The sequence below is a fragment of the Pipistrellus hanaki genome (genome assembly GCF_964339955.1).
Source record: "Pipistrellus hanaki genome assembly, chromosome: 1".
In the NCBI taxonomy this organism is placed as follows: domain Eukaryota; kingdom Metazoa; phylum Chordata; class Mammalia; order Chiroptera; family Vespertilionidae; genus Pipistrellus; species Pipistrellus hanaki.
Genome location: NC_140503.1, coordinates 42,385,709 through 42,405,826, shown reverse-complemented (window position 1 = coordinate 42,405,826; position 20,118 = coordinate 42,385,709). Strand labels below are relative to the sequence as shown.

General features: G+C 49.7%; 1 protein-coding gene across 10 annotated transcripts in view; it reads right to left on the bottom strand.

The window, feature by feature from the left end:
• MEGF11 (multiple EGF like domains 11) overlaps window positions 1–20,118 on the bottom strand; it is a 340,309-nt gene that overhangs the window by 84,872 nt on the left and 235,319 nt on the right. The gene's annotated exons all lie outside the window — the stretch shown is intronic.

The following is a 20,118-nucleotide window of genomic DNA, read 5'->3' as shown; positions in this document are numbered from 1 at the left end:
GCCGCCCCTCCCATCTCTCTCTCCTGCTGCTTTTCCCGATCAATAATGCCTCCACCCCTGGTTGCTTCATCTTCAGTTCAATTTCATTACTTTTCAAGCAGCCAACTTCAGAAGGAACAGGAAAAAGAAATGTTTCCCTGCGAGGTGACAGACAGCCTTCAAGATCGTTATATGTAATTAAATGTTTCAAAGAGGGATATCTGAGCCAGCTTTGCAGAAATTCACCCCACAGCGGTGGAAAGGGGCTGAATAGCAGAGCCCCAAGTAGGTCACCCAGCCTGCCGCCACTGCCCACTCTAATCCTCAGCTGGTGCACACAGGACACACAACAACATGTCTTCAAACGTGCCTCATTCACTCCAATCCTGGAGAAGAGATGCAGGTGGAGTTCAGGCATGGACAGGCACAAACAACATTCAATGGAGAGAAAGACTGTCCGAGCTAAGGGGAGCAGATAAGACTTCCTAGAACAGAAGGCATCTGAAATGACCTGTAACAGGGGTCTCAATTGTCTGCCTTATCATGGTGACCAACTGCCCAGTTTCAGCACTGAAAGGGCGGTATCCTAAGAAACCCTCAGACCTGGGCAAATGGGCTGGCTGGTCAGCCTATTGCCTGAAGACAAAGAGATGGTTAATTGACCTTTGTGCTCCAGTGATTCTAGGGTTTAGGCTCAGGAAACGAGGCATATGAGTGGGATTGGGGCAGGCTCAGTATGAGCAAATAGACAGTGGCACTCAGGTATTGGGCATGTACAAGAGCACAAGGTTCTTCAAGCCAGTGAGTGGGTCTTTGGGGACTACCAACCCCCCTGCATGTACCTCTCACTTGTTGACTAGGAGGGTCAGGTGATCAATGTCATGGAGCCTGTCTATCACTCTTTAGCAGATGTAACCATGTGGAAAGCGGTTAGTGTTTGGGCAGGTTATGGTCCGAACCTGTGGTCCCACGTGGCTAAGTGATATAAGCTGCGGGAGGTGCAGCAAGTAAACAAAGCTTGATCAGGTGCATGTAATTGAGTGGATTCAGAACCCAGGAGAACATTGTAATCGCACCCTTACTTTGCCTCATGGAATCTGGTTATAAAATGAAGACACGGTTTGCAGGCTGTGGCACTGCCTCTCTCCATCAGAGATAGCAGTGTCCAACCCAGACCCACCTTTATTCTCTTGTCTGTCTTTTCTTAATCCTTCACCTCCCCCTCTCAGGCTCACCGAAACTGGCTGAGCTGGTGCAGCACAGAACCATGTCAGGCTCCATATCCTAATCATCTGATTTTGTTTTATCCCTTCTTTGTGCCCCAATATTCACACATACACACTGAGCTGCCAGGTTATGAGTGAACATCACTGTCTGTTTTCCACCTGGCACTACTACTATGAATGTGAGGCATAAATCAAGGACAATAGACAAAGGAATTTTGAGAAAGAAAAGAAAACCTGGAGGCATCATGCTTCCTGATTTCAAACTATATTACAAGCTTTAGTAACCCAAACAGTATGGTATTGGCTGAAAAACAGACATATAGGTCAGAAGGGCAGAATAGAGAGCTCAGAAATAAACCCATGCATATAATATATAGTCAACTAATTTACAACAAATGAGCCAAGAATATACAATGGGGAAATAACAGTTTCTTCAATAAATGGAGTTGGGAAAACTGGACAGGCACATGCAAAAATAAAAAACAAACAAAAAACAAACAAACAATAAAAAAAACTGGAGCACTATCTTACACATAGATAAAAATTAACTCAAAACAGATTAAATATTTTAACGTTAAGACTTAAAGTCCTAAAACTAAAAGAAAACAGTGGGTAAGTGGGTAAGCTCCTTTATCATGGATCTTAGCAATGATATTTTTGGATTTGATACTAAAACCAAAGGCAGCAAAAGCAAAAATAAATGGGACTACATAATACTAAAAAACTTCTGCACAAAGAAACCATCAACACAATAAAAAGACAACTTACCAAATGGGAGAAAATATTTGTAAACCATTTATCAGACAAGGATTAATATCCAAAATATATAAAGCAGTCATACAACTCAATAACAAAAAAGCAGACGATGTGATTTAAAAATGAAACAGATGGTGGTGGCCTTGACTACAAAGGTAGTGGCCATCGGGATGGACAGAGGGGGACAAGAGTCCAGCTGCATTTATGAGGTAGGAGCAGCAAGGATTTGTGATTGACAGGGTGCTTAGGGAAGGAAGAGGAAGGAAAGGGTATGTCACCCCAGCTCTGGTTTAAACTGCTGGGTGGATATTGGTATCACATTCTTTACAGGAAACACAAGGGCAAGGGGAAATACTGGGGGGAAGAGAAGGAGGTTAATTTTGGTCATTGTCTAAGGCACATTTAAGGTGGCATTCAAAACCCATTCACTTACCACTAACAGATGCACTAACATTAGTGTGTTTTCATCCTTCTACTCGTCCATCCAAAAAAGATTTAGCGAGTACCTGCTAGTGCCCTTTCGGAGTGTGCAGTCTAGTGGGGACCGTGAAAGTTCATATGGGTTCTCAGACCACAGATTGGGCGAGTGTGCATATGCACACGTACAGGTTTGTGTCCTCATGTGTGTATGTGTGTTTTAGGCTCTTAAAAAATAAGCAGGGGCGGTACTATGTGTCACAGTAGAAAACGAAGGAAACAGACTAAAAAGTGTAGACTAGTTGAACCGGTTTGGCTCAGTGGATAGAGTGTCAGTCTGGGGACTTAAAGGTCCCAGGTTTGATTCCGGTCAAGGGCATGTACCTTTGTTGCTGGCACATCCCCGGTAGGGGGTGCGCAGGAGGCAGCTGATCGATGTCTCTCTCTCATCGATGTTTCCAACTCTCTATCCCTCTCTCTTCCTCTCTGTGAAAAATGAATAAAATATGTTTAAAAATAAATAAAATAAAATAAAAAGTGTAGACTAAAAAGCAAAGCAACTTAGCAGCCATGAATATAGGGGCAGGTAGCCCCTCATATCCAATTTAAAATATCCTCATTAAAGAGTGTAATCCATACACAGACATCCCCACCCCTTCCCCACAGGGATTAAGTGAAAAAAGGTTCTCGTTCCCAGGGATGAGCTTCACTTATCTAGAAAATCCACCTACAAGCACCTCACCCTCTGCAAAGACAGAAATGAGGCAGAGCTGCTGTGAGTCAATTATTGACCCTGTTGCAAATGAATAAAAACTAACATCATTAAAATTACGACATAATTTTGCATTCTTTCACCGATAAGCACAAACTCTTCCCAATTTGGCCTTGGAATGGTCCTCACACACTTAAAAAAAAAAAAATCTGTCACAGATGCTCCTTCCTAATTATTCTTGGCTTTGGCTGATTTTTCAAATGGATGTATCTTCTCGGGCAGCTAGTGAGGGGTTGAGGGGCACCCAGAAGTGTAAGGCCTGGCTTGTTCTGTCCCTGTGAGCTGGCCAACTCCCCCGCTTCCCACCAGTGGATCTCCCTGCTGACCTCTTCAGACTGTGGGCCCACAGACAAGCTTCTACATTTGTAACCACAGTGAACACACACCAGGCCACGAGAGAAAGGGATACAATAAATTTTGTCATTTAGTAATTTTCATAACAACCTATTGGTAGGGGATGCTATTATTCTCCCCATTTTACAGATGAGAAAACAGAGGCCCAGTGAGGTTAAATAGCTTATCCAAGGTTGAACAGTTAGGGAGGGACTGGGTGTCTGGGCTCCTAACCCCTGCTTCCCACTGGGTGTGGTCTGGTGTTGATGGAAGAGGGAACTTGGGATGTTGGCCGCCAGCTGGGCGTAAGCAGTCACCTTGGATAACAGAGAGATGAGAAGGCACAGAGACGCATCTGCCAGGGCTTGGTTTATGTGTGAAAGGTGGTCAGAGGCCCAGGTTTTCCATGACTGGTCCAATTTCACCTAATTTTATTCTCTTCAGTAATTTATCTACTTGGAATACTTTCCACGTGATAAAACATATCTAACATACATTTTGTCATTTTAATCATTTTTAAGGGTACGGTGAATTCAGTGGCACTCATTGCGTTCACTGTGTTGTGCGACTATCACCACTATTTCCAAAACGTTTCCATCACCCCAAACAGGAACTCCGGAGCCATTAGCAATAACTCCCCCTTCCTCCCTCCCTTCTGGTGACCTCTATCTACTTCCTGTCTCTATGAATTTGCCTGTTCTGGATATCGCTATAAGCGGAGTCATTCAATATTAGTCCTTTGTGTCTGGAATCTTTCACTAATCTTTCACCAAGCATACGTTTTTAAGGGTCATCCTGTTGTAGCATATGTTAGTGCTTTATTCCTTTTTGTTGCTGCAGAGTAATCTGCCGTGTAAGCCACACTTTGTTTCTCTGTTCATCTCTTGATGGACACTTGAGTTGTTTCTACCTTTTTGGCTATTGTGAATGCTGCTGCTATGAACTTGGCGTACTAAATAAGTACTTATTGAAGGCACAGCTATGTTTTTATGCCTTTATTGAGGTTCTCCATTGGGAACAACTAGGCTGACCATTGTTTCTTTTGTCACCACTTCTGTTCGGTGCCTTGTGTCAGATCTCCTCCATTAATTAGCCTTGCGGTTTCTGTGGGTTGCAGTGGGGGGCTGGAGTGTGTTCCTGTTTGTACTGTCTCTCTCCCCCCTCACGCACACATAGCTCCTCACAGCGTCCCACCCAGAGTGGGGCACAGGAAGAGCTGTGAGCAGTGCTGATGAGGGTGGTTTGTGGGGCGCGGCTACAGTGTTCGGACAGGTTCAAGCCTTAGACTGATGAGGGCACGGTCCTCTCGTGGCCACGTGCAAGTCCCAGCTTGGAGGGCAGAGCCCTCCCAGCACAATTATAGCCAACAGCTATAGTTGTAAGCTTGAACCTATGGTCTCAACACGTGGCCCCACGTGCCTGAGTGATAAGGGCTTAATAGAGTTCAGGTGCATGTAATTGAGTGGGATCGAAACCCAGGAGAATGTTGTAAACATCTTGACCACGCCCTTACTTGGCCTCGTGGCATCTGGTTATAAAATAAAGACACAGCTTGCAGGCTGTGGTGCTGCTGGGCCTCCATCAGGGAAGCAGCGTCCTACTGAGTACCAGCTTCCATTCTCTTATCTGTCTTTTCTCAATCCTTCACCGCCCCCACTCAGGGTCACTGAACCTGGCGGAGCTTCGTGGCACATAAGTTGCCCTGGGGCTCAGTGTGCCGTGGCCGTGCTGGCTCCCCACAGGGGTCCTTCTCCAGTGACCCAGGAGCCCCTCCCAGCCGCTGAGGAGGTGCTCCCTCAGACAGCATTCTCAGCCTGGCTGCTCATTAGCATCGCCCTGGAGGTTATAAACAGCACTCTGCCTGGGCTTCACCCCTGGAACTTCTGATTTAATTATTCTGGGGCGGTGGAGCCCAGGACAGGCCCTTAAAAAAATGCAGTCGGTGAGAACTACTGTCCCTCTGGTAACCTGTGTTCTCACTGGTCCTCTCAGGGGGTGAGCAGGAAGATGTTGGGTGTGTGTGGGGGGGGGCGGGGAGGTGTGGAGAGAGATGGATGGTTCCTCACATTCCTGAGTCTCAGTGAGGAGGAAAAGGAGGGGGAGAGGTGGAGGAAGAGGAAGAGAGGGAGGAGGAGCCACTGAAGAGAAGGTCAAGGGTTAGGAAAGAACCTGGAATCCACTGACGCTGAGCTGCCCCGGCCAGTACTAGAGCCTGAGCCTAAGCCCGCACCCCCCACCCCATCCCCTTTAGCAACAGAAAGGCTGGACATGGTCCCAGCACCTCCCAGAAATGGCCCATGGTCCCCATGCCCCCATCCATCCCAAGAAGAAGTAGGGGAGCTGGCAGGTAACGGGATTGCTCCCGAGTTTACAAAACGGCAGGCATGGAGGCAGAGATGGAACTGCAGCCACCAGAAACCATTCCAGCTGATAAATAAAGTGACTTTCCACTGAGCAAAGCCATTTGTCAACTGACTGGCCCAACAAAAGCACAGGCAAGTTCTCAGAGGTTGAGCCCCTCCACTCTTTCCAGACCCAAGTTGCAATTCTGAGGGAGAATCAAAGGGTGGGTCACAGCCAGTGCTTTGCAATCCTGGCAGCCCCCTCCTCCTCTCTCTGGGCCTCTGTTTTCACATCTGTAAAACGGGGCAGGGGTCATTAGGTTGTCACAGGTGATCAGGGCCAGTACCGCACAAAAAAGAACTATGGCTCAGTTGGTTGGAGTGTCACAAAAAAGAACTATGCTCTCCACATGTCAGTGGTGTCCTCATTAAGAAACACCAGTGGGGCTCTGGATGGATGGCTCAGTTGGTTGGAGTGTCACCCATACACCAGAAAGTTGAGTGTTTGATTCCCAGTCCGGGCACATACCTAGGTTTTGGGTTTGATCCCCAGTCAGGGCACATACTGGAGGCAACCAATTGATGTTTCTCTCCCACATCAATGTTTCTCTCTCCTCCCCCTTCCTCTCTCTAAAATTAAAAACAAACACATATCCTTGGATGAGGATTAAAAAAAGAGGAAAAAACACCAGTAGGTAAATGTGGGGTCTCTCCCCATTCTGATTGCGATTCTATGCTCTGTTGCTAAATGTCCCCACTTGAGAAACAGGCCAGAGGGGACGGGGTAGGAGGTATGCTTGTCCTTTTGTGAAAAAGAAAAGTTTGAGGTGGTTACCCAGGCCCTGAATTGAGCCATTGCTCAGCTCCCTATCTTTACACCACTTAGACAGTTGGAATTAAATATTAATAGATCAAGATGCTGTAGATTAAAACCCAAGTCTCCTGACACAGTCCCTGAGCCTAGAAGGTGCTGACAGCACAGGATTATAATGATGTATCATTAGCTCCTAGTGATCCATTTATTACACTTGTTACTTCTGTGTTATTTAATCACGCTGTCTCTTTCTCCTTTTGAGCTCTGAGGGGAGGCAGGATTCACAGGGGCCGCGTGGAGTCCGGACTGCCCCTCCCTGGCTCACAGTGTCCTAGGAGGACAGGGGTGGAGGGGCACACACCCACACGCAGGGGGAACCCCAACCCTGTGAGCTGCGCTCACACCTGGGTTACATTATTTAATTCTCTTACTAACCCTGTGCCATTTACTCATACCTTGCTTTGTTCCAAAAAGGATTTGAGGCAAACCATCTGAGGTGAATGATTATTTCATTTTTCAACTGAGAAAACTGAGTTTCAGAGACATGGAGTAGCTAAATAGACTTTCTCACCCTTGGCATGACAGACATTTTGGCTAGAAAATTCTTGGCTGTGGGCTGTCCTGTGCACAGTATAGCTTTTAGCAGATGCCTGGACTCTGTTTACTAAAAGCCAGCAGCACCTCCCCCTCCACAATTGATACAACCATCAGTGTCTCCAGATAGTGACAAATGTCTCATTTGGGACAACATTGCTGCTGATTGCAAAAGGCAGAGTTGAGGGCCAGAGACTGGTTTACTTAGTCCTAGGCTTACAGGTCATCTCATGTACCCACCCAGCCCATACACACATTTTACAAGTCAGGAAACTGGCTCAGAAAGGCTGAGTGACTTGCCTGTGGCCACACAGCCAATGCGCTGGAAAGCCAGATTTGAAACTAAGGCTCTTTCCATCCCACCACACCAGCTTTTGGGAGATGAGTTAGGCTCATTTATTTGCTTGCCAAACAATTACTGAACACCTACTATGTTCTAGATGCTGAGAAGCCCACAGTCGGTGTGAGAAACACACACAAGAAGGGAACTGTTGGCCCATCAGACCCTGGGACGATGGGAGGGGTGCTGGGAAAGCTGCTGCTGGGGCAGCTACAACTAGGAAGAGTGCCCCACGGTCAGGCCAGGGGCCAGGAGGGCCCGGGAGCTGGCAAGGTCTCAGGGTAACAGGACTGGGGGAGGGAACAAAGCCAGTGGGGACATCAAAATGGCCTGAACATAGTCAGTCGCTTCAGCTCATGGCCTTTCTCAACCCCATCTTCGCAGCCTTGACCATAGCCCCAGGCAACCACATCCATTTTAACCAGACGTTAAGTCCTCAAACCATCAGGAGGGAGGAGGCTCAGCAACTCCATTCCATCAGAGCCCTGCCTCTCTCTGTGGATGGATGCATCCGAGTCTGCCTGCCAATCCATCCTCAGCACTGCATCCTCAGGGTCTGCAGAGATCCCCTACAGAATGGACATGCTTGTGGAGGGGTGTGTGTGTGTGTGTGTGTGTGTGTGTGTGTGTGTGTGTGTGTTGGGGGAGGGGAGGTAGCCATCACATTATGAAGCATTATCAGCCATTAATACCCCAGTTATGGGTTAATATCTGAGCAGCAATGAGCAGACCGGGGAGCCAGGTTAGGAAGTGGGTGTGTGCACGTTAAGCTGCTTTTGGGGAGAGGAGATGGGGACGGTTCCATGTAGAATGCCACAGCATTGTGTGGACAGATAATGGGAAAGGAAATTGGGGATTAGTTCCTTTGCAGTCCCTCCCTTGTTCAATTCAAGCCTCGGCTCCAAGGGTAGCTACAGGCACCCCCACTTGACCGAGGAAGAAACCAAGCTTAGGTGTGGCAGGCGACTGGCCTGTTTCTCACCCGGGATATTTAACAGCAGAGCCTCAACTCGCAGCACCGGGGCAGCCCTGGGACGCTGGGGTTTGTTCACACCCGGGCTCTCCTTGTGCACGAGGATAGCAGGGCCCAGAGGGACGGTTGTCTCAGTGAGAGGCAGGAAAGGGGGACTCCAGGGCCCAGTGAGGTCTCTGGCCATGCGGAGCAGAGGCGCTGGTGTGCACCCCACAGGCACCTCCCTTTCAGAGCCCACGCTGGAACTCATTGCTACCCCTCCAGCCTCCACCCCTCTGCCCTCTGCTGCTCCCATCTCTGGGATAAAAGTACCTCAGGGACCCCAGCACTCTTGTCTCACACACTTCAGCTATGGGGCCAGTGAGGCCGAGGGTGAGGGGCAAGCTTGGGACCCAGGAGCCGGCCAGGGTTAGTGTATCCTCAGCTGCTCAATCCTCCCTCCCCAACAGGCTTTTAATGAGGGCCCAGCTTCGGCTGCCCAGCTCCCTTGATCTGCCTGCATCAGTGCCTCTGAAGCTTCCCAGCCCCAAAGACCATTTATCTCCACAATTTGCCTAGAAAGCCTCATAAATCATGTCTGTGCACAAAGGAATTACCTCTTCGGAGAGCCTTTCAAAGGCAGCCGGCGAAGGCAGCACGGACCTGCCAGGGGCCCGCGTCATCGGCCCTGCACACTCCCCAGCAGGGCCCATCCCTCACTTTCCTGTGTAAGGGAAACAGGCGGAGCTCTGCAGTGGTGGTGGGGGGAGGGACCCCCGCGTGTGGGCTCTGAGGGAAGTGAACCCACAGTCCAAGTGGAAAAGGACATGGGAAGCCATGGGGTCCAAGCCCATTTCCTGTGAGGAGTAAGATCCTTTGCCAACCTTGTCCACCAGTTTCCCATCATCCCTCTTCCCTCTGACTTTCTTCAAATGGTGACGTCTGATCGGGTGGAAAGAGCCCCTCTGGCTCTGTCACTGGCCGTGGGCAAGGCAGCACCCTTCCAGGCCTCGGCATTCCCCTTGGCAAAGAGACAGGACAAGCTCAGATGAGTGGATGTGTTGGGTTGTGACTCACTGAGTCCAAAGAGGTCCTGTACCTTGGTTGGGGGTTGGGGGCCACATAGAGGGGCCCACAGAGCATTTTTATTGTTAATTCTCACCGGAGGATATTTTTTCCATTGAGTTTTAGAGAAAAGTGGAAGGGATGAAGGAGCAGGGGAGGGAGAGAGAGAGAGAAACATCAATGCGGAGACACATCAATTGGTTGCATCTCAATTGACGCAACCCAGGTACATGTCCTTGACTGGGAATCAGACCCTCAATCGTTTGGTGTGAGGACCAATGCTGGAACCACTGAGCCATACTGCCAGAACCCACAGATCATTTTATTTTTTTAAATATTTTTATTGATTTCAAAAAGGAGGCGAGAGAGAGAAACATCAATGAGAGAGAATCATTGATTGGCTGCCTCCTGCACACCCTCTACTGGGGGTGGGGGTGGGGTAGGTTCTAGGGATTGAGCCTGCAACCCAGGCATATGCCCTTGTCCCGTGTTGAATCTGGGACCCTTTAGTCTGCAGGCTGACGCTCTATCCACTGAGCCAAAATGGCTAGGGTCCCACAGGGCATTTTAAAACTCAGGCTTGGCTCAACTGTTGCCCTGCTCATGACTCAGCTGAACCCTCCTCCTTAGGTGGGGGGATGGGGGTGGAGGAGGGAGCGGATGTTGAAGCTGCTCCTGTAGCTCATTTAGCAGTTCACCAGCACTGGGTGTGGGTGTGGGTGTGGGTGTGGGTGGGGTTGTGGGTGGGGCTTGGGGGAAGGAGGAGTAAAGTAAGCTGTAATTTGGGCCAGGGCAGCCTGAAGAGTCACGTTGAGAGTCAGCTAGAAGGAGAGGGTGAGCCAGAAGCAGGATGGACCGGGACCCTCCGCCCCAGAGCCTGGTGGAAGGCTGTTCTCACCAGCAGGTGCACCAGCGCCTCCGGCTGTCCCAGTGAAAGGGCTTCACACCTGAGCCACGTTTGCTCTGGGCAAAGGCCATACTGGAGCTGACTGGTGCTCCTGGCGCTTTGCATCGGCTCGGCTGACACTCATTGAGAACTGATTGGCGGGAAGGTCCAGACCGAGCGGAGCTAAGGAAGGGTGGAGGGGCTGGTAGGTCCCAGGGCACAGAGGGATTAAAGTCAGGCACATGCGTGGCCTCCGTGGGTCACGTGAGACAGACTGTGAGATGTGCTTGCTGGAGGTGGAGTGCACTGGGAAATTGGGGTGCAGTGGGGAAGGGGTTCATCTGCCCAGGAGGGCCTTGGGCAAGAAATGGGATTTGATTTAAGCTCTAAGAAGAGGGATAGGATTCAACAAGTGGGAATGCAAGGGGTAGGCAACCTGACTGGACCAGACAGCAAAGGCAAGGGAGGGCGAATTCTGGATGGAAAGCCATTGGGAAGGAGGGTGCACACAGCCCTGGCAGGGGTGTCTGTGAAGTGGCTGAGGCTCTGCTTCTCAAACTGCCCAAGGGAAGGACCTGGATTTTTGTTTTGTTTTCTAGCCCAACACGGAGAGATACTTGGTCTTGACTGAGCATGACTCCTACGCAGGTCACACTGTGTGACACTCACCATGGGCTCTGACAGCACCCACACTAGGCTGTGCCCTGGTCAGCAGAGGAGTCCACCGACATGGGCTTGTCTGTCAGCAATGTCAAAACTCAGAGCCACAGGCTCAGGGATGTGGAGAACAGCAAACCCAACGGAGGAAGGAAGTGTTGAATCTCAGAGCACATGTGTGTGCTCTGAATTTCTGCTCACAGGCACCCATTGATTTATAGGCATAAATAGCATTTTCACGAGAAAACAATGGATTTAGGTTTGACTCACTTTATACAATCATCCTTCCAAGTTCTTGTACAATAAAATTGCTATTTGGAATAACCCTGTTTATCTGTATACTTTTGACCTCCCAAAGCATCTCTATTAAAACAAAGATTGGCATTCCCATTGCTCAGATGGATAGACTGAGGCCCAGAGAAGTGGAATGGCCTGTCCAAGGCCATTGGTCTAGTTAGTAGGAGAGTTGAGACTCTAGGTATTGAGGCTCTGATTCCACCCACTATTCTCCATGGCACTGCTTCCCCAGGGGGGTCACATAACACAGGGCCCACCTCTCAGCAGGACACTATATCTCTGGTATTTGGGTCCCATGCTCAACTCTCTCTAGCTAGTTGTGCCATTTGTAAATGGTACATTTATCTCCATACAAGGAGGGACTCTGAGAGCATCTCCTAGCTGGACTGCCAGTCAGAGGACACTCTATCCATCACTGTTGGGTGAGGACCTCTGATTGCCTACAGAGAGGAGGCCTACGGGTGAGTGACAAATAGCTTTCGCATCCATTGAGAATTATTATCAAAGGACAAGGACCTCCTGGGATCTGCTAAGGTTGAAGCCAGGGAAAGACACTCATGCTGCAGCAGTAGGAGGTCTGACTAGCTGCCCATTTGTTCATTAGCTTCATAAAGCTTTATTGAATGTCTACTATGTGTCAGGTACCGGAGATCAGGCAGGGAATAAAGGTAACAGCCCAACAGCATAAACAAACAATAAGCAAATATAGACCTTTATTCTGGCCTCTGCTCAAATGACACCTCCTCAGAGCCGTGGTGGGCCACCCTTTCTAAATTCTTCTTCCCTTCCCACTGGCTTCACTTCTTCTTTCTAGAATTGATTCTCTCTGATAGCATAGAATCACTGCGTTACACATTTACTTTCACCCCTTTCTTTATTGTCTGGGACTCCCTCTAGAATGCCAACTCGAGAGCAGGAGATTTGTCTTATTCACTGCTATGCCCTCAGTGCCTAGAACAGTGCCTGGCATAGAGTAGATGCCCAATCAATGTTTGCTGAACAAGTGAATAAATTAACAAGCAAATGTGTAAGGGTATGAAGGTTCGAATAAGTGCTAGATAGAAAACAATGAGAGGGGCGTCTTTTCAATTGGGAAATCAAGGAAGAGCGCTCTGAGGTGGTGACATGTATGCTGAGAGCTGAGAGGTGGATGAGACGGAGGCAGCCACGGGAAGGGCAGGAAGTACGAGCCTTCCAGGTAGAAACAGGGGCGGGGGCAAACATCCTGAGGGAGGGACAGGCTGGCAGAGTCAAGGCACTGAAGGGGGCAGACAGCTGGCCACTGTGAGAGCAGCGAGGGAGGGAAAGGGCTCTGTATGAGGCAGCCGGGGCCAGATCACATGTGGCCGTGGCAGGGAGCTGGGCTTTTCTTTGAGAGCAATGGAAAGCTCTTGAAGTGTTGGCTGTGACTCGGTGTGAGTAATGAAGCAGGACTTCCCTGTGAGCAGGACTGACCACCGTGGACGAGGAGGTGTGCAGTCCCTCTCTGCAGCCCATCACCGTTTTGTAGACTAGGCCGTCCAGGCTGAGGAGGAGTTAGAGCGAGGGGAGAGCATGAGCATGCGACAGAGCCCTTCCACTGCTCAGCACTGCCTGGTGTCAGTGAGATGCCCTTCCCCTACTCCTGTGCCAGGCAGGAGACACTGGGGGAGGGGGCATGGGGGGAAGGAAAATCGGACAGGACAGCTGAGTGCACATCAGCATCCAGCAGATTCAGGGACAGGTGCTGACAGTTGTACACAAGCTGCGATCTCAGAGATTACCTGCCCCCCCCCTCCCCCTGCTGGAGAGGTGGGGGCTTGCCAAATACAGTTCCCCTTGTTATTGACATCTCTGGGCGCCAAGCAGCAACTCCTGAAGCTGGTCTCACCCCATCCACCCCTAAATGTGGGCGCTGCATTGGCCAGCCGTTGGAGAGGTGCGAGGGCCGGTCCCAGCAGAGGCCGCTCCCCCTGTGCACCTGAGAGCCCTGAGAAGGAGGCGTGGGTGTGGGGAAGGCCAGGGCCCCTCTGGGCGGATCACAGTCAGTTACCCAGCTGAGACCACCACCAGCACATGAGCAACGGCGCAGGGTTAATGACCCTTCGGGTTTCTGATGCCCGCAGGGTGGCCTGGAGTGGGCAGAGCAGGCAGCCTCAGGAAGCAGGGCACCGCATTTTACGCTCTGGAGCAGTGGTCGCCAACCTTTCTGGCCTCACGGACCACCGGCTGGCGACTGCTGCTCTGAGCATCCCTGAGCTCTGAGGGGCCTGGGACTTCAGAGGGACTCTCACAAGCTCCCCTCAGCAGAAGCGGCCCGGGCTCAGCTGGGGGACGCTCAGCCTCCTCTGGAGCTATATCTGTCTCCACATCAGAGCCGCTCCGTAAGGCCCCACAGAACCCACACAGAGGAGGGGCTTCTGTCTCCTGAGACCTTGCTTGTCCATGGAGGCTCAGGTTAAATGCCTCCTCCTTAGAGCAGCTTTCAGGACTCTTCCTGCTTCCCACGTCCTTCTAAATGCATCGTGCCCACTACTTTTTTTTCCCTTGTATTAGGTGGATGCTCGCCCACCAGTCAGGACCCCGAGCTTTGGAACCATCCGGACCTGCTTCAAATCCATCTCTGCCCCTTGCTACCTGTGAGACCTTGGCCACATAAATCACCCCCTGAGGTTTAGCGTCCTCATCTCGCCTATAAAATGGGGCTCTTCGGTGCCTTAGAAGGCTAACTGCAGGAAACGGTACAAAAGCATCTGGTTCAGTGACTCTCAGGTAGGAGGTACTCAGCAGTATTCAACAAACTTGAAGAAAATGTAGAGATAAATCGATGCATAAACGAAGCCATTGATCTAGGCATCATGCCATGTGCAAGGGTAAACGCATCAGGTATCTGGATGATTAGCTGCATTAATACGAGGTCATTATCCTCATCGCCCGGCTATAAGCTTCTTCGGGGAGGGACTTGGTGTGAGCTTTCCCAAGGGCAGAGCCTGAGGCAGTTCCCCGGGTAAGGGAGGGGAGACACAGGGCAACTGGGGCTCCATGCCCCGGGACTTCTGAGGGACACGAAAGCACTGCCTGGAGGTTTCCCAGCCCATGCACCTCTCGGTCCTGCCTCAGTTGAGGGCATTTGCATTCGCTCTCCCTCTGTGCACTGTGCCCGTGGCAGAGTCGCAGGTGTTTGTTGCAGGCAGCCTGTGGGGTGCAGGGGTGAGGCCTGAGCAGTCTGGGGAGTCAACAGCGTTTGCTATAGGGACCAAGTCTGTTTTGTTCCCCACTATATACACAAAGCCAAACATGCTGCCTTTTGTGTATTGGATGCTCAATATTAATGCTTATTGATTCCATGAGTAATTCACCAATGAATTCTACATAAGAAATAAGCAGAGAGGCTGGGGATAAAAAGATGGCATGGCTTCTGCCCTCAAGTCTTCTGGACCTGAGGTGGGGAGGAGGGGGACACAATGACACATGAAAAGGCTAAGGGAAAGTCTCATGGACAGTGAAGGCACGGATGCCCAGGAGGGGTGAGGACACTGAACCTGAATACTCAGAGGGGTGGCCCCTGGGGTGGGAAGGCTTTAAGGAGGAGATGGGACTTGCCTGAGGGAAGAGTGGCTGAGGCATTAGGGAGACCAGTCAGGGAGGCTTGAGAGAACAGCACAAGCGCAGGCCTGGAGGCGGGAATGTCACCACAGAGTCTCTGGCTAGCGTGTCTCTAACTCTCTCACCTCTCAGGGTTAGAGTTGGGGGGTGGGGCGGAAATTTAGGCTTGAATGCTCACGAGAGAAGGGAGCTCAGGGCACGTCTAGGGAAAGCCAGGATTGGGAACAGCATGGGGTTGAGGATGGGTGTGTACAGATGGCTGTGTGTAGAAAAGGTCCCTTTGGGGTCACTGGAGTCCCCACACCCATCCTCAACCCCATAAAACTTCCCCTGTGTGTACTCTGCATAGCACATGAACTCCTGCACAGGGAGCCCTGCCTCGCTGCAATGTGTACCAGCCTGTTTGCTGGTACCAGGAAGACAAAGGTATAAAGAGGTGCTCAGAGACTGAGGAGGAAGGGCCAATTCCGCAGGCTGGAGTGACTGGGACCCCATCACACCTCAGGCCCCAGCACTCCTGAGCCCAGTAGAGGATACTGTTGCTTCCAAGAATCAGCTTCCATGGAACCTGAGGTACTGCCAAGGCGGTCCTCACTGGGCAGCTCAGCCTACTCTGGGAGAACGGGAGTCTCAGCGGCTGCTCCTCCCGATGTCTCTGCTTCTCTACCTGCCTCTGTTTCCATCCTTGCAGCCTCTCTCTCCACTCTCACCCCCTTTTCCTCTGTCCTACCTTTCTTCCTCATCTCCCTCCCTCAATGGCTGGGACCCAAGGGCATTGGGTGGGAGGTTTGGTGAGGCTGCCTTCCAGGAGGTGCTGGGAGATGTGTGGGAGGGTGGTCCGGAGGCCCCCTGAATTGGATGGTTGAGCCAAAAGGAGTCCTGGTGGAACTCCCCAATGTGTAGAGTTTTCTTTTCCTTTTAAAGCATTTCATTTTCAAAGGAAGCCAGGCCCAAGTGACGGGAGCAGGATAAACAGGAGCATAATCAAAATCCCTTTGAACCTGAGCCGAGAGCTGTGGGGTCCTCTCCTGTTCAGGGTCAGGGGCTGGGGAACCCTTGATGCCTAATTGGCAGCTAATTAAATACTGGGAGGGGCAGTGCAAAGGGGGCTGAAAGCAAGTTGTTTGGGATTGGGCGAGCACAGCTCTTTTCAACTCCATGTACAAAGCAGGTCCATTAAGGGTTTTCTTGCTGCGTCTAGGCAGTAGGGAGATAGGCTTCTGTAGCTTAATGAGCTCATGGCTCAAGCTGTCGCCAGCTGGGGAGCTCACGGAGGATTTCAAAGTAACGTTAACACCGTAGTTAGTTCTAGCTAGCTACCTGTCATCACTCAGGCTCAGGGGAGAGAGAATGATCTTAATAACATGAGCAAACAGGAGGCAGGCGCCTCGGCAGAGATCTGCATGTGGGGGTTAAGGTGGGGTCTGGTCACTCACAAAGCCCAGGAGAGCCCCAGACAAGTGTTCCCTTATGGTTCGATGTGGACCAAGGAGAACTTAGAAGGCACTACTATGGGGTCCTGGCTTGAGCCCGAGCCGGACATTAAGGTAAAAGAATTCAGAGCATGACAATAAAGGCCTGGGTTCAAATCCTGATTCTGTAGCATGACCTTGGGCAAGTTACTAAAACTATTGGTGCCTCAGTTTTCCCGTCTGTAAAATGAAAATATAGCACCTTCCTGGGAGGTTAGTCATAGTCATTAAGTGCTATTACACAGTGCTTAGCACAGCGCCAAGCATGTGCCAGATGGACAATCAATTGTAGCAATTATGATTTTGAAAGATCCAGGGCCGAGTAAAGTATTTGTAGGACTCAGAGTTAAGAATCCCACTGGGAATGAAGAGGATGACTTAGTTACAAAGTATTAGAACTGCCAACACCATAGTATTCTGCTAACCCAGTACTCTCCCTTTGTGGTCCAGAAAGGGAAGTGGTTTCAAGGTCACATGATGAACTAGGGGAGATGCTGAGCTTAGAACAGGTCTCAGGAAGCTGAGGGCTACTTCTAACAACAGCACCTGAGCTAAATTGCAGATGCAAGCCAGAAATGAGAGTGCAGCCCAGCTGATGTGGCTCACTGGTTAAGCTTCAACCTATGAACAAGGGGTTCGAGTCCCGGTTGGGGAATATGCCCAGGTTGTGTGCTTGGTCCCCAGTGTAGGGAGTGTAGGAGTCAGCAAACCAATGATTCTCTCTCATCATTGATGCTTCTATCTCCTTCTCCCTCTTCCTTCTTCTCTGAAATCAATAAAAATAATTTAAAATAAATGAATACTGCATTTTCCCTGCCATGTGAGAGCTGGTGATGGTGGTTTCTTTTCCATATTCTCCTCATGTCTCATTAAAAACGAACTTTCTATCCATAGGAGTGACTGAGGGTGGGGAGAAGGTGGCTCAGCAGAAGCTGTCAGGGCCTGAGAGTTGTCTGTTATCTGCTAAATAATCCAATAGTACCAGGAGGAAGAGAAGCCATGGGTGGCTGTAGCTTGTTGTAACGTGTCCAAACCAGCGCCCCACTTCTCCTGTCTTCCCCCACCTCACCTCTGCCTAACTTCCAGAATGATCTTTCTAACTCACCAAGCTGATGAGGCCACTGATGAGCCTTCCATGGCTCCACAGTGATTCGAGGTTCAAGTCATTCAGAGCCCTCCCCACGCAGGCCCACCCTCCCCACTTCGCAGTCCCTCCAGGCACCCTTCATGCCCAGGTTCCCAGTAGACCCTGCCTTTGAGTGCCCCTGCTCCATCACCCAAAGTGCTGCTACACTCAATTCCATTCTCAACTCCCATAGGGAAGTCAAGTTAATTTACTTTATTACTCAGTTATCTTTACCATGACTCAAATTTCTCATGTGGGAAATAAGGGGTAAGCCAAGGAATTCTTCCAAATGTGATTTACCTGGTATTTTCACCTGCACCAGAGGGTGACCTGACTGAGTTGAGATGGGAGATCTAAAAAGGCAGTTGAACAACCCAAAAGGCCTATAAAATAGATATACTAATCCATATCCCACTCCACATCAAAATGTTGGGTAAAATTAAAGAGAAGATAATGGCCATGAAAGGGCTTAGGAAAGCCACTGAGATCTCAAGTCAAGTCTTCCCTCCAGGTCTTGATTTCCTCATCTTCTAAATGAGGATTCAGAAAAGGAGGTCTCCAGGAACCCTTTTTGGCTCTAGCATAACTTTCTGGGTTGCAAGGTCAGATGAGCTGGGGGAGGGGGGAAGAGGAAGAGGGGGGAGCTGGAGAGAGGAAATTAGATCAGGGAGAGGCACAAAGAGGGCTTCATATATTTTTGTAACATTTTCTTTCTTTAAAAAGTATCTAAGGCAGATACAATGAATATTAAGATTTTTTTTTCTGTCTGGATGGTGGATTTTTTTTATATGATTTTCTATAGGTCACAAATATTTGATAATTTAAAAAGAATTTGGCAATCTGTAGAGAGCCCCTTGGGAATGCACATGGATGACCTTTAATTATCATCAGCTGAACTCAAGGCATAGGCAGAGCCACGCCCTGGGAACATGTTTCCCCAAAATGTCAGAGACTGTTATCAGTACAGATTTCTTATCTTTATCCTTGTACTTGGAATGAGGAATGAATAGGACCTTGACTTACCCAGGTCTTGATATGCTAAATCCCAGGAATGAGGGAATGAATAGGACCTGGCACACCCAAAATTTCTTTGACCTTAAACCCCCCTCTGGAAATCAATAAATGCACTGTGTTGTCTGTGGTGAGTGGTTTAACTGTCTCTCAGAGTGACAGCACCCCACCCAGATCCCAGCTTGAATCTATTTCTGTGTCTTGGTCTTTTTCTTCTTTAATTTCTTAATCCCCAGCTCCTCCACTCAGGAACCTGTCATTTTCTGTGTGGGTCGCAGAAAACAGAGAAACAGCCCCCCACAGCAATCCTCTTCTCTGCAGTAACCATCTCCCTGACTTGTCCACTTGCATCATCTCCAAGTACAAACCATACATCAACGGAAAGGACTGAACAGGGAGTGGTAAGACTCCCTACTGAAGGAGGTATTCCAGCAGAGGTCAGATGGGCACTAAATATTGGTTTGTAGAGAGGGTGAAGGTTGGATTCTGTGACCTCAGAAGACCCTGCTAAGTAGCAGGTCTTGTAATGCCGGGATTTTGGGGCCAGTGGCGCTGTCCTTGGTGCTGAATTCCACCCCAATGAACTTCTGAACACATACCATAGAAAGACGGACAGCAGAATAAAAATTCTTTCCATTCCTGTCACTCTTAGATAAAAACTAATGTTTCAACTTCCAGGCGATCAAAATGACAGCAAGAATTCATTCTTATAGCAATATCTGGTGTTTGCTCTCCTAAAACTTCTTCTGCCACCCACATCTCCTGCTAGTATTTGCTTCCTTCCCAACCCTATTGTAAAAAGCACAGAACGGGGACTCAGAAAGTCTGGGATTGAGTTCCAGCTCAGCCAATGACAGGCTGCATGACCCAGAGAAAATATCTTCACGACAGAGAGCCTCTGATTCTTCATCTGTCCAGTGGAGATAATTGCACCAGGTGATAAAATGCTTGAAAACATGCTTGCAAAAACACTTACGTGTAATATGATCCTTAATTGGTAATACTATTAGGATTCCTGCTCCAGTAGGTATGAAGTGGAACTCTCTTTCAGGGTGGGAAGCAAAGAAGGCAGTGAGTGTGGGAGGCTGAGTTAAGCTAAGAGAACTCTTGAGGGAGTTTTGAGAAAAACTGTTGGATTGGCTTCCCTGAAGGTACATTAAAACCCATTTGGTGCCTGGTGACATTTGCAAACATCACAGAATTTCAGAGTGAAGGTGGGCAGTGAAGCGTCTAAAGGGATGGTCATTCACACCCACCGAGCCGAGGGGCAGTCTTACCGGGTAGGGAAATGAGGCCCTCCTGGGACAGGATAAAGGTTGGAGGGCTGAGTGCCAGGACCCGAGTTCCTGTGTTGGCGCTGCCACTAACATGTTCACATGGTGGAGAACAGCTGGGCTCAAATCCAACTTTCTCACTGACTAGCTGTGTGACCTTGGGAAAGCCACTCACTTCTCTAAACCTGTTTTCTCTGATGGGCATATGTACCAAACAGGC